Genomic DNA, 13799 nt, shown 5'->3' with positions numbered 1-13799 from the left:
AATTCTTGTGGCACTCACAAGGCACAACCTTGAATGTGACCCAGAGAGGAATATGGGGGGTGGTTGGCACCACCCCATAGGCTGGCATCCTAAATTGAACAAAAGCAGAGAGAAAGGAAAAGGACCGTTGAATGCTATCATTCCCCTTTCTCTGCTGCCTGGTGAGGTGAGATGCGAGCCAGCAGCTGCCACCCGCTCCTGCCAGCACACAGCCACCTTCGACCATGCCTTTCTGCCATGGTTGGAGTCTGTCCCTGAAGCCATGAACCAAAGCAAACCTCTCATCCCTTAAAGAAATCAAATATCTTGTTTTGACAAAAGATATCCAAATAAACAAAAAAGCGTGATCCTGCATAGGAGGAAAAAAAAAAAAATCAGGCAACAGAAATGTCCTGTTAAACAGCCCAGAGGTTGGCTTAAGAGGAAAAGACTCCCAATGTACCATTGAGTGTGCCCAGAGAATTAAAATATATGTCTAAGAAGTAAAGGAGGGGATCAGATAGAAAGTGCCTAGGCTAGGGGTATACCTCAGCAATAGCATGGTAGTCTGGCATGTATGAGACCCTGGCTTCAATCCCTAGTACCACCAAGAAAAGAAAAAAAAAATGCCAATAAAGTGACAGAAAGCATTGCAAAGAATCAACTGGATGTTCAGACTTGAAAAGCTTACTAGAAAGGCTCAGTAAATGAATAAAACCATCAAAAGAATCAATAATTCTGAGGACAGATCAGTTGAGCTTTTCTGGTATGAGGAATATTAAAAAAGTATGAATGAAATAGACAGATCCTTCGAGACTCAGGGAACATTGAGTGTACCAAACACACACACACACACACACATACACACACACATAGGAGTCTCAGAAGGCGAGGGGAAGAAGGATGAGACAGAATAAATGTGTGGAAAGTAACAGCTGAATACTTCTCAAATTTAATGAAAAACACCAACTACATTTGTAAGAAGCTCAAGTAACTCCAAATTAAACACACAGTGATTCACATCCAGACACATCATGGCCAGAAAAAAAAAAAATTAGAAAAAAAAAAAAAAACAAGCACAATAGTATCCTGAGACCAAAACCAGACAGACATCAGATTGAAAGCTAAAATCAAGATCTCTTTTGTTTGGAGGTTCTAGCAGGGGAGCACAATGATTTGTATATCCTTGACCAAAGACTGCTCTTCCTCTATTTGGGGAAGGTCATCCTCTTCAGTCAAGTGGGAAGCTTCAGGAGGGATGTGCATGGAGTGGTGAGGAAGGAAGTAGACATCCACCTAGCCAGACAGATGAGCTGAATCAAGCCTGGCCATCAGTGGGGTGACAGATGTCACAGCCGGATCACCCTCACGTCTCTCTTAAACATAAATAAAATACCACCAACAAAATATTAGTAAACATAACTCAACATTAAAAAAAAAGATTATAGGGCTGGAGAAATGGCTTAGTGGTTAAGGTGCCTGCCTGAAAAGCCAAAGGAGCCTGGTTCAATTCCCCAGGACCCACATAAGCCAGATGCACAAGGGAGCGCACACATCTGGAGTTCATTTGCAGCTGTTGGAGACCCTGGCACACCCATTCTCTTCTTCCTTTCTCTGCCTATTTCTCTCTCTCTCTCCCTCTCTCTCTCTCTCTCTCAAATAAAGAAAGAAAAGAAAAGGGATTATAACCATGACAAGATGGAATTTATCTCCAAAATGTAAGGTTATTTTAACACATGAAAATAATGTAATTCAAGACCTCATATCACTGGATTTTATTAATGTGACTATTTTAAAGTTGCAAGAAGACCTGGAGAGTTGGCTTAGCAGTTAAGGTTCTTGCCTGTGAAGCCTAAGGACCCAGGCTAAGTACCCATGTAAGGCAGATGCACATGGTGGCACATGCATTTGGAGTTCACTTGCAATGGCTCTCTCATTCTCTTTAAATGAATAAATAAGCTACAAGAAAAGAAGGCTGTAGAGATGGCTCAACAGTTAAAGTGCTTACCTGTAAAGCATAATTACCCAGGTTTGATTCTCCAGTACCCACGTAAAGCCATATTTACAAAGTGGCACATGCATCTGGAGTTTGTTGGCAATGACTGGAGGCCCTGGTACACCCATTCTCCCTCTCTCTTTCTCTCTCTTCCTCTCTCTCTCTCTCTCTCTCTCTCTCTCTCTCTCTCTATCTCTTTGCTTGAAAATAAATAATTTTTAAAGTTACAAGAAAGCATTTGGCATATCTTATGACTCTTCATCATAAAAGTCCTCAGACCACAAATAGAAGAGATCTTTCTAATTCCAATAAAAGGTACCTATGAAAAATTCAAAACATTTATCAGCCTTTTAGGTGAAAGACTGAAAGCTTTTTCATAAGTACAAGAACAAGATAAGACTATCTTCCCTTACTGCATTTACCCAATTTTATTTGAGGTCTCAGCTACTGTCATTAGATAAGAAAAATAAATAAAAGCAGCCATTGAGGTGCTAGATAGATGGCTTAGTGGTTAAGGTGTTTGCCTGTGAAGACTAAGGATACAGGTTCAATTCCCTAACACCCACATAAGCCAGATGCACAAAGTTGTGCATGTGTCTGGAGTTCATTTGAAGTGGCTAGAGATCCTGGCAAACCCATTCTCTCTCCCTCTCTCTTTCTCTCTCTCTCTCATAAATAAAACATTTTTAAAAGGCATCCATGTTAGAAATTAAGAAGTACAATCAAAACCATCTCTATTTGTAGATGATATGATCATATAAAGTCTATAGAACTTACTCAAAACTATTATAATGAAATACATTATTTATCATATAGTAATATATAGTGAGATATTTTGTACTGATCTAATATCAATATACTAGGTTATATGTCTGTATACTTATAATGAACAATAAATAGTATGAAGTAGAGTAAGGGTAATTCCAGGGCTGGGGGAGCCTTGCATGTGTGAGGACTTGAGTTCGATACCCAGCACCAGAAGAGAACGAATTCCATTTATAATATCATTAAGGAAAGAAGGTATTTAGTAAATTTAAGAGGATATTGTAAGATTTTATACTATAGAAACTAAGAAGTCCTTCTGGAAGACGTTGAAAAAGTCATAAGCAAATGGAAAGACATGCCGCATCTCCAGATCATAAGACTTAATTTAGCTAAGATGAAAATATTCCCAAAATTGATTTGCTGATTCAATATAATCCCACTAAAGTCCCAGATAACTCCTTTGCAAAGATTGGCAAGCTGATCCAAAAGTCAAGGGATTTAGCATAGCCCAAAATATATATTTAAAAAGAAACTCAAAGTAAAAGGATTTGAAAATCCAATTTCAAACTTTGTGTAAGGCTACACTAAATCAATACAGCATGACACTACAATAAATATAGGCATATGGTACAACAAAATGCTGTTTACTATCAAAAACCAAACACTTGGGTTTATTGTGGGTTGATTTTTAACAAGTCTGCCATGACCAAATATTGACAATGATGGAAGCACCTCTCATCTCTTGTTGGTGAAATAGTAATTTGGTACAGTTACTTTGGAAATGTTAGCATTACTCAGTAAAATTGAAAATGGCACACCTAGCAATTCTAACCCTATGTATAACACCCAAAGAACCTCTAGCAAGAGATGATTTTTGCAAAAATTTCTCATGATACTTAAAAATAATCCAGTAGGAACACTCCATTTGTCCACTATAGTAAATGAACGAAGAAGTAAACAATTTGTTTAGAAGCAAATATATTTAGTATGTTTCTACTTACATAAATTTCAAAAGTTAGCAACACCACTAAACAGTGTATTATTTAGGGAACTACTTATGCATTTTGAAACCATAAAGGGCATGGTGATTCAGTGCTATAATCCAAGACTCAAGAGATTAGGGTAGAAGGATCAAGAGTGTAAAGATACCCTTAGCTGCATAGCAAACTTGAGTCAGATCTAGGCTACATAGGGAGAAACCATTTCCAAAAAAGAAAAGAAAAGAAAAAACTCATGTAATTATTAATTAAGTTATAAACTATCAAAAAAAAAAAAAACCAAGGAAATAACAATTGTAAAATCTAAGAAATTCCCTGAGAGAAGGGAGGAAATAAGATCAAGGAAAAAACATCATAAGTAGTCTTTAAAACTCTGAGGATGGCCAGGTGTGGTGGCACACACCTTTAATCCCAGAGTTCAGGAGAACAACCATGACTTTAAGGCTGCCCTGAGACTTCAGAGTAAGTTCCAGGACAGCCTGGGCTAGAGTGATACCCTACCTTGACAAAATAGAATAAAAGGTGAAATTCTGAGGATAGTTAGTGTGGTAGTTTGAATACGAATGTGTGTCTCCCACAGCCTGAGGTGTTTTTTTTTTTGTTGTTGTTTTTTTTAATAAACTTGCAACCTGAGTCTCCAGCAGCCTGCTTGAGGAGAGGTCCCTGGAGGGAGGTGTATTCAGAGCAGCTTGCACTCCAGCTGTTTATGTCTCCTAGCTGCTGGTGCTTGCTGGTGATGATGTTTCCTCCTCTGCTGCGGATGTATCTACAGAAGTAAGCCAGCTTCTTCTGCCACTAACCGTGCTGCCCTGGAATCTATAAACCCCTTCCTCCCATAAGCTGTTTCTGGTCGGGTGTTTACCTAGCAACGCAAAAGTGACTGCAACAGTTGGGTTTTTTTTTTTTTTAACATAAGTAAGGTAATTCTTTTTGTTTTGTGTTTGTAAACATTCTTCTTTTTAATTATTTGTACATTGACAATCTCTTACATGTATATGTATTTTATTTTGATCATATGTACCCTCACTACCCTCCCTCAGCCTCCTCCTTCTGAACCCCCTTCTTTCTACTTCATAAAAGTGGCTAACCCACTGAACAGAACGACTTTTCCCTGCAGTCAACTATTGACTGCCACTGGTTGCTCAGAGAAGGGAGGAGCCTCATGAGCGGGTGCCTCACAAGCACCTCCCCCAGCCGTGACAGAATGTTGACCTGTCACTACCTTGTGCAGGTAGCCATGGCTGCTATGAGATCGTGAGTGCAATGGCCATGTTAGGAATCGACTACAAAGTTCCACAGCACTCCTCCCCGTCCTCTAGCACCCCATTTTCTGCTATGATTCCTGCACCTTAGAGTGCATAATACAGATGACCTGTTATAGGACTGAGCCCTCAACAACCATTTATTTTCATCATTATTACCAGTTAATGAGTGTCCCCATTAGCCACTGCTCTCTGCAAAAGAAGAAGAGAAAGAAGGAGCTGAAGAAAGGTAAGAAGGATGAAGAGGAGGGGATAAAGAGAAGGAGGAGGAGGGGGGAAGAGAAAAAGATAAAGAAAGACGAATGAAAGAAATAAATAGGGGGAGGAGAAGAAGATAAAGAAAGACAAATAGAAAAAAGAAAGGAAAAAAGAAAGACAAGAAGGAAGAAAGGAAGGAGGGAGGGAGTGGAGGAGGGAGGAAAAGAAGGAAGGAAGGAAGGAAGGAAGGAAGGAAGGAAGGAAGGAAGGAAGGAAGGAAGGAAGGAAGGAAGGAAGGAAGGAAGGGGCAGCTTTCCTGACAAAATTAAGAGCAGAAGCCGGGCGTGGTGGCGCATGCCTTTAATCCCAGCACTCGGGAGGCAGAGGTAGGAGAATTGCCATGAGTTCAAGGCCACCCTGAAATGACAGAGTCAATTCCAGGTCAGCCTGGACCAGAGTGAGACCCTACCTTGAAAAAAAAAAAAAGAGCAGCATAAATCTGTGGATATAAGTATAAATATGTAAGGCAGCTTGACAGCACATGCATTTATCAAAACAGTAGTAGACTCCCCTCGAGAGCCTGCTTCCAGCCATGGGCTTTTGATCAAGGTGACAGTACCAGGTATGAATTCTCTCCTGTGTTATACATCCAATCAGAGAGCAATTGGCCACCCTGTGTAACAGTCATGTCGCTGTTGCAATGATAGACACATCTTTCTTGGCAGGTCAGGATTGTAGCACACAAGACCCCGAGCTGGATGAGACCATTGTTGACCTTTTCTACCTTATGGCACTAGGACAGCTAGGTAGCAGCAATGACGTTTCCGGCACAGTTCCAGGTTGATTTCTCTGTGCCCTGCAATGAAGGGTTGTGGGGTCTTCAGCAAGAGAGTCTCGCCATTCAGAAACCAAGAGCAATGGCAGTAGTTCGTGCTGTTTCTGGGCCTCGGGGGCTTCTCTGACCAAAACCACATAAGGAGGCATCCCACACCTGGCACTGAGATTTTAATTTAATAATGCATGGCTTCTGGAAGCAGTATTATTCATCCATGCAAGATACCTCTGTTCATCCTCTTGTTTTTAATTATACTTTAGTTAGTTCACAAAGCAGTAAGTTTCCAAATGGCTTTTTCATATCTCCCCAGTTTTGGTTAATCCCTGTTACTCACTCCTGTCCCCATCTTACTACCTTAATCCATTTTTTAAAATTTGTTTATTTTTATTTATTTATTTGAAAGTGACAGACAGAGAGAGAAAGAGGCACATAGAAAGAGAGAGAGAAAATGGGCACACCAGGGCCTCCAGCCAGTGCAAATGAAGTTCAGATGCTTGCATCACCTTATGCATCTGGTTTCCGTGGGTCCTATGGAATCGGGCCTCAAACCGGGGTCCTTAGGCTTCACAGGCAAGTGCTTAACCAGTAAGCCATCTCTCCAGTCCCCACCTGTGGTAGTTTGATCCAGGTGTCCCCCATAAACTTAGGTGTTCTGAATGCTAGGTTCCCAGCTTATAGAGATTTGGGAATTAATGTCTCCTGAAGGGAGTGTTTTGTTGGGGGTGGGCTTACAGGTGTTATAGCCAGTTTGCCCTTGCCAGTGTTTGGCACACTCCCCTGTTGCTATTGTTCACCTTAAGTTGGCCAGGGGGTGATGTCCACCCTCTGCTCATGCCATTGTTTTCCCTGCCATCATGGAGCTTCCCCATCAAGCCTGTAAGCCAAAATAAACCTCTTTTTTCCCACAAGCTGCTCTTGGTTGGATGAGTTCTATCAGTAATGTGAACCTGACTGCAACACCACCCTAGTCCATTTTTTTTTCTTTTTTTAAAAAATTTTTTATTTATTTATTTGAGAGCAACAGACACAGAGAGAAAGACAGATAGAGGGGGAGAGAAAGAATGGCCGCGCCAGGGCCTCCAGCCTCTGCAAACGAACTCCAGACGCGTGCGCCCCCTTGTGCATCTGGCTAACGTGGGACCTGGGGAACCGAGCCTCGAACCGGGGTCCTTAGGCTTCACAGGCAAGCGCTTAACCGCTAAGCCATCTCTCCAGCCCCCTAGTCCATTTTTTAAAGTTTTGTTTATTTATTTCCAGGGAAGAGAGAGGGGGCAGAGGGAGAGCCACTGCAAACAAACTCCACACATGCACCACTTTGTGCATCTGGCTTCATGTGGATACTGGGGAATAGAACACAGGCTGTTAGGCATTGCAAGCAAGCACCTTAGTGCTTAACTGCTGCGCCATCCCTCCAGCCCCCTAATTAATTTTTAACCACTTCTAAACTCAGTAAACTTTCTCTACTGTGGCTATTCTCATGTCACTAATGTTCTACAAATCCCATCTTAAGACCTCTTCCCCCCCACCACTATCACCTTGACCCTTTTCTAGCTTTCTCATTTCTAGAGGCACTCCAAATTAAAATACACAATTCTGGGGCTGGAGAGATGGTTTAACAGTTAAGGTACTTGCCTGCAAAGCCAAATGACCTAGGTTTGATTCCCCAGGACCCACATAAGCCAGATGCACAAGGTGGTGCATGTGTCTGGAGTTCTTATGCAGTGGCTGGAGGCCCCGGTGAACCCATTCTCTTTCTCTCTATCTGCCTCTCTCTCTTTCTCTCTCTAATAAATAAATAAAATGCTTTTAAAAATTCACAATTCTAAAGATTCAAAGCTAAAATATAAACGTGAGTGATTACGTGTGGTGTTTATCTTTCTTGGCCTGGGTTACCTCAGTTAATATGATATTTTCCAATTCCACCCATCTTCTTACAAATTTCATAATTCCATTTTTCTTTGCAGCTGAACAAATTCCATTGCGTATGTACACCACATGTCCATTATCCATTCATTAGTTGATGGCCATCTATGCTGGCTCCGTTACCTAGCTGATGTAAATGTACCAGCAATAAACAAGGATGTACCAATACCTCTGCAGAAAGATAAGCAGACATTTAGGTCTATGCCCTGGAATGATATAGCTCATTCCTTGTGGTAGCTTCATTTTTTAACTTTTTGATGAACATTCCTACTAACTTCCATAGTGGCTGCGTCAGTTTTCCCTCCCATCAACAGTGAGGAAGGGTTCCTTTCTCCACCCCCAACCCATCCTCATCAGCATTTATTGTCATTTGTTTTCTTGATAGCTAGTCTGCCTAGGGTGAGATGGAACCTCAAAATAGTTTGAAATTGAATTTCCCTATGACTAAGGCTGTTAGACCTTTTTAAAAACAAAATTACTGACAATATGTGTTTCTTCTCTCGAGAAGCCTCTGTTCAGTTCTATAACCTACTTTGTGAGTGAGCTGTTTTCTTGATGTCAAAAGTTCTTTGTATATTCTGGATATTAATGCTCTATCACAGGTATTGTCTAAGATGTTCTCCCATTCTGTAGGCTTGGCTTTTCACTCAAATGAGTTTCCTTTGCTGTACATTTCATGAAATTTTTGTACCTTATTTCCTGGGTAACCTGAGTCCTATTCAGAAAGTTCTTACGTATACCTATATCTTGAGGTGCGTCCCCTACATTTTCTTCTAGCTGTTTCAGAGTTTCAGGTCTTATGCTGACATCCTTGATCCATTTTGGAGTAGATTTTTGTGCAGCGTGCGCAATAAGGGTCCTGTTTCATTCTTGTCCATGTGAAAACCAAGTTCCCTGATGGAATCATTCATTGAAGATGTTGTCTTTTCTCCAATGTGGATAGTTTTGACATCATTACCAAAAATCAGGTGCCTGGAGTAGTATGTAGTTATATCTGTGCAGGTCCTCTATTACGGTCCGTTGATCTGGATGTCTGCTTGGGGCCATTGCCATGCCATTTCTGCTACTATGACTCTAGTATAACTTGAAGGCAGGTACAGTGATGCTGCTAGCATTCCTTGTGCTGCTCAGAATCACTTTGGCTGTCCGAGGTGTTTGTGCATCGATATGGACCTGAACATCTTTTTGTTACCACGAAGAACAACTCTGCGATGTCATTAGGTTTCCATAGACTCTATAGCTTGCTTTCAGTAAGGGCAGCTGTTTTCACAATAGTAAAATTCTTCCAGCCCATGAGCACAGGAGGGATTTCCATCTTCCAATGTCTTCCTCAGCTTCTTGTGTGTCAACGTTTTAAAGTTTCCATTGTAGACAGCTCTCGTTTCCTTGCCTGTGCTTGTTTCTAGGTGTTTTTGAGGCTACAGTGAATGAGTCTGTTTTCCCTGATTGTCATTGGTTTCTAGAGAGGCTGTTGATTTCTCAAATGCTAATTTCAAATCCTGCCACTCTGGTGAGTGCATTTATCAGTTCTAGGAGTTTTCTGCTGGGGTATCTAGGGTCTCTCATGTGTAGAATAATATCATTGGCAAATACAGACACTTTGACTTCTTCCTTCCCTATTTGTAACCCCTTTATTTCCTTCTCTTGTCTCACCAGTCTGGCTAAGACTTGTCCTGTAATATGGAACTGTACTTTAGTTTTAGTTTTATTTATTTAAAAGGAAATGTAAGAGCCACATATGGCTAGTGGCTATCATTTTAGACATGTAGATCCAAGCTAACTAAATCACATGACCTGGTAAGAGAAACCATTTCATTTAGGATTACTTTCTCCAACTTAACAAATCTCTTTTCATTAATGATCTATACCTCTTCTTTCTTTAATTATTTGTTTATGTGTTCATAATTTATTTATGAGTGAGAGAGAGAAAGAAATAGAGAAAGAGAAGAGAAAGCAGCAGGTAAGAGAGAATGGGCGCACCAAGGCCCCCAGCCTCTGCAAAAGAATTCTAGATGCGTGCACCACCTTGTGCATCTGTCTTATGTGGGTCCTGAGGAATCGAACCTAGGTCCTTAGGCTTCTCAGGCAAGTGTCTTACCCACTAATCCATCTCTCCAGCCCAATCTTGACCTCTTCTGAGACTGATTGACTCCTAATAGGGACCCTCTCCTACCCACACTATCACAGAGCAACACATAACCCCTAAAGTGGCCAGAGATTGAGATGTGTTCAGGGAGAAAGCAAAGACTATCAGTGAGTTAACATGTCCACCAGATTTCAATTCCCACCCCCCCACACACACACATACACAGTGCTTTGTATCATCTGACTAAAGATATTCATCCTGAGGCCATTTCTTGTAGTATTCCTCAGCATTGCAATGCTCATGGCTAATGCCATGGTGCCAAACTTTGAAGTAGTCATTATTATTCATTCCAGATTCATCATCGCCTTGAGTTTGTAAAGAAATGGTTTGTACTTCAAAAGGAAGAATTAACTACACATTCTGAATGGAATACCTCATGCACATTGTTTTACTCATCTTTGGATTTCATAATGGTTTGACAGCTGGAAATTATCAAAAGCATTCCTACAGCTGGGCATGGTAGAGCACGCCTTTAATCCCAGCACTCGGGAGGAAGAGGTAGGAGAATCACCCTGAGTTCAAGGCCAGCCTGAGACTACATAGTGAATTCCAGGCCAGCCTAGGCTACAGCAAGACACTACCTCAAAAACCTAAAATTAAAAAAAAAAAAAATCAAAAGTATTCCTAGAAAGTACTTGAATTCTGGCATCTATATTGATGTGTGAGTACAGAGCTATGCCCTTGGACAGACAGTCAAATGGAAATGGAAACCTCTTGGGAACTTGAATATCCTAGCAATAAGTCATGCCTGAGAGGAATAGCTTTTACTCTTCTAGGAGTAAACAGACATGATTAACTTCTCTTAACCTGGTGTGATGGTGAATCTTCACTGTCATCTTGACTAGATTTGCAACCATCTAGGAGACACTTCTTGGAGTGTCTGTGAGAGTGTTTCCAGAGAGATTCAACTTGGGAGAGAAGAGTTACTCTGCATGTGGGAGACGCCTTCTCACAGGGAAGAGTCCTGGATTGATTTAAAGGGGGAGGGGGGACGAGAAAGGCAGATGAACGTGGAAATTCCATTCTTTCCTTTGGCTGCCAGTGTAACGTAACCTGCTTCCTCTCGCTGCTGTGGACACGGCCACAAGCTGCTCCCACCGCCGTCCCTTCCCTTCCCCACAGTGACAGACCCACTGCCTCAGGTTGTGAGCCAAAGGAAATCTTTCTTCCTATAAGTTGCCTTTCACCTATTATTTGGTCATAGTGACAAGAAAAGTCATATGTAGGTTAATGCCACTGGATAAAATCATGCTCCTGACCTCCAGGCCATTATGACAATCCTTCCCAGGGGTAGGATGTGCTGTTCACTAGGCACATCCCACATATTATCCTTAACAGTAAATCACCCTTTGGGTGAATATTGTATCGTGAGATTTAAAAAATTGTTACTTATTTATTTGCAAGCAATGCAAATGGGCATACTAGGGCCTCTAGCAACTGAAAATGAACTCCAGACACATGTGCCACTTTGTGCATCTGGATTTACCTGGGTCCTGGGGAATCGGACCCACGTTGTTAAGCTTTGCAGGCAAGTTCTTTAACCACTGAGCCATCTCTCCAGCCCCTTTCATAGGATTTACAACAAATGAAAGTTCCACAAAGGAAGAAACTTGTTCTGCTTATTCATATAACCTAGCAATAAACTTGTTTGTAGTGAATGCATATTAGCTCTAGTATGTAAGGAAAACCCACAAATGGAATAAATGGGATTCCAACCACTCCATATTACCCTTAAATGATTTGAATGGCACTGTTTAAATGCTTTCAAAATAGTCATTTTAATTTACATGGGCATTCAAATTATTTCTACCCTTATTGAAGACACATATTACAACTATAGGTTTTCTTCCCAAGAAACATTTCTTCTGCTGTTTTCTCTTTGTTCAAAGAAAATAACTACGGCAGGCCTACCTTCTCAAATCCCTCCCTACAGTCTTCATTTCTTCTTTAATTAACTCTTAGGTATGAAAAATATCTGCATCAGTCTATATTATAGTAATTTTATTTCCCTACCAACTAATCTAACCAGTGGTTTTCCTGATTTCACATCAATGGAGATCAGGTCGGAGTAAGACAGCTCAGTTCTGGGTGGCGGTTGACGTGACACAGGGCGGTGTCGCAGTCAGGTCCGCATTGCTGCCAGAAATCACCTGACCAAGATAAGCTTGTGGGGGGAAAAAAAGGTTTATTTTGGCTTACAGACTTGAGGAGAAGCTCCATGATGGCAGGAAGAAATGACAGCATGAACAGAGAGTGGACATCACCCCCCAGACAACATAAGGTGAACCATAACAACAGGAGAGTGTGCCAAACGCTGGCATGGTGAAACTGGCTATGACACCCATAAGCCCACCCCCAGCAATACATCACCTCCAGGAGGCTTTAATTTCCAATTGCCATCATCTGGGGAAGCTAGCATCCAGAACACCTAAGTTTATGGGGGACACCTGACTCAGACCACCACAGGCAGCTGCAAGAAGTGGACATCAAATGTTGGAATAGCTGCAACAGCTGAGTTTTTTTATTCATGGTGAGGGGCAGAACTTGACAGTGGACAGAAGTCTCTAATGGTCAGGTGTGGTGGTACACCACACTTACAGGTGGTCCACCTGTAAATCCAGCCCTTGGAAGGCTTACATAGGAGGACCGTGTGTTTCGGATTAGCTGAGGCTATAGAGTAAGACTTTTTCTCAGAAAATAAAGTCTCTAATGGATCTCAGTTTTCTGAACTCGGGTCAGGAAGCAACAGGAGATCTAATAAAGGTGATAGGGTTATTATTTTGTAACAATAAATTCAAAACAATCATATTAATGATCCTTTTTATAAAAAGAGTAAGAACTATATGACGTTCAGGAAACATGGTACCAAGAAATAAGAACTCTGCAGTAGTTACCTAGCCAATAAGAACATTCTGGTCACTAAAGTGACATGTTTCTATTGTATCCTGAACAAAATTTCCATATGCTCACCCAATTCCATTCCTTCTGAGTGTATTCACTGATAAACCTTCAGTCTACAAAATCTATGCAACCACCATCTTGGTACCTTGAGTGAGGGAGTGCCACCATTATTACAGTCATAGAAAATTAACTCATAATTCATAAACAAACACCTACTCTAAAAGTTGGTCAGTTTTCTGGGTCTCACCAGACCTGGAGTACAGACAAGTTTCTCGGCTGAGGAAGAAAAGACATGCGGGTTAGCCATGACACGTCTCACACTGCAAATCTTCTCTGAGACGTGAGCCAGACTTCCTTTGCTATCTCCAACTCATTATCTTTACTCTACAGATTCTATGTCTTAGAACACCTTGACAAATCCCATTCTTTTAGCTAAGCTTGCTAATGTATTCTCGTCTCTCTAAAAAGAAAAAAAAGGAAAGAAAGAAATAGTCGAAGATGGACATTTGCCAACTTCCAACAAATGTGGAGCTGAAACTTTTCATTTTGTGACTCATGAGTCATTCCTTTGTTTTACCAGTTGTAGTTAAAGTGAAATACGTCCTGGCTCAAATGCATCAACCCTGTAGAGACCTAGCTAATGGGGAGAGAATATATTTAGAAGCTAAGGAGACCTGGTGAGAATGCTGGATCTACATTTGCATTCACCGTTATAAACATTAGTCAAATCCTTACCCTTGCTTATCCTCAGTGTTCTCAACTGTGAAAATAATAATACTTGTATCACAAAATTATT

Source organism: Jaculus jaculus, chromosome 17 (genome assembly GCF_020740685.1).
Source record: "Jaculus jaculus isolate mJacJac1 chromosome 17, mJacJac1.mat.Y.cur, whole genome shotgun sequence".
In the NCBI taxonomy this organism is placed as follows: Eukaryota; Metazoa; Chordata; class Mammalia; order Rodentia; family Dipodidae; genus Jaculus; species Jaculus jaculus.
The sequence above is the reverse complement of the archived record's forward strand: the minus strand, read 5'-3'. Positions refer to the sequence as shown.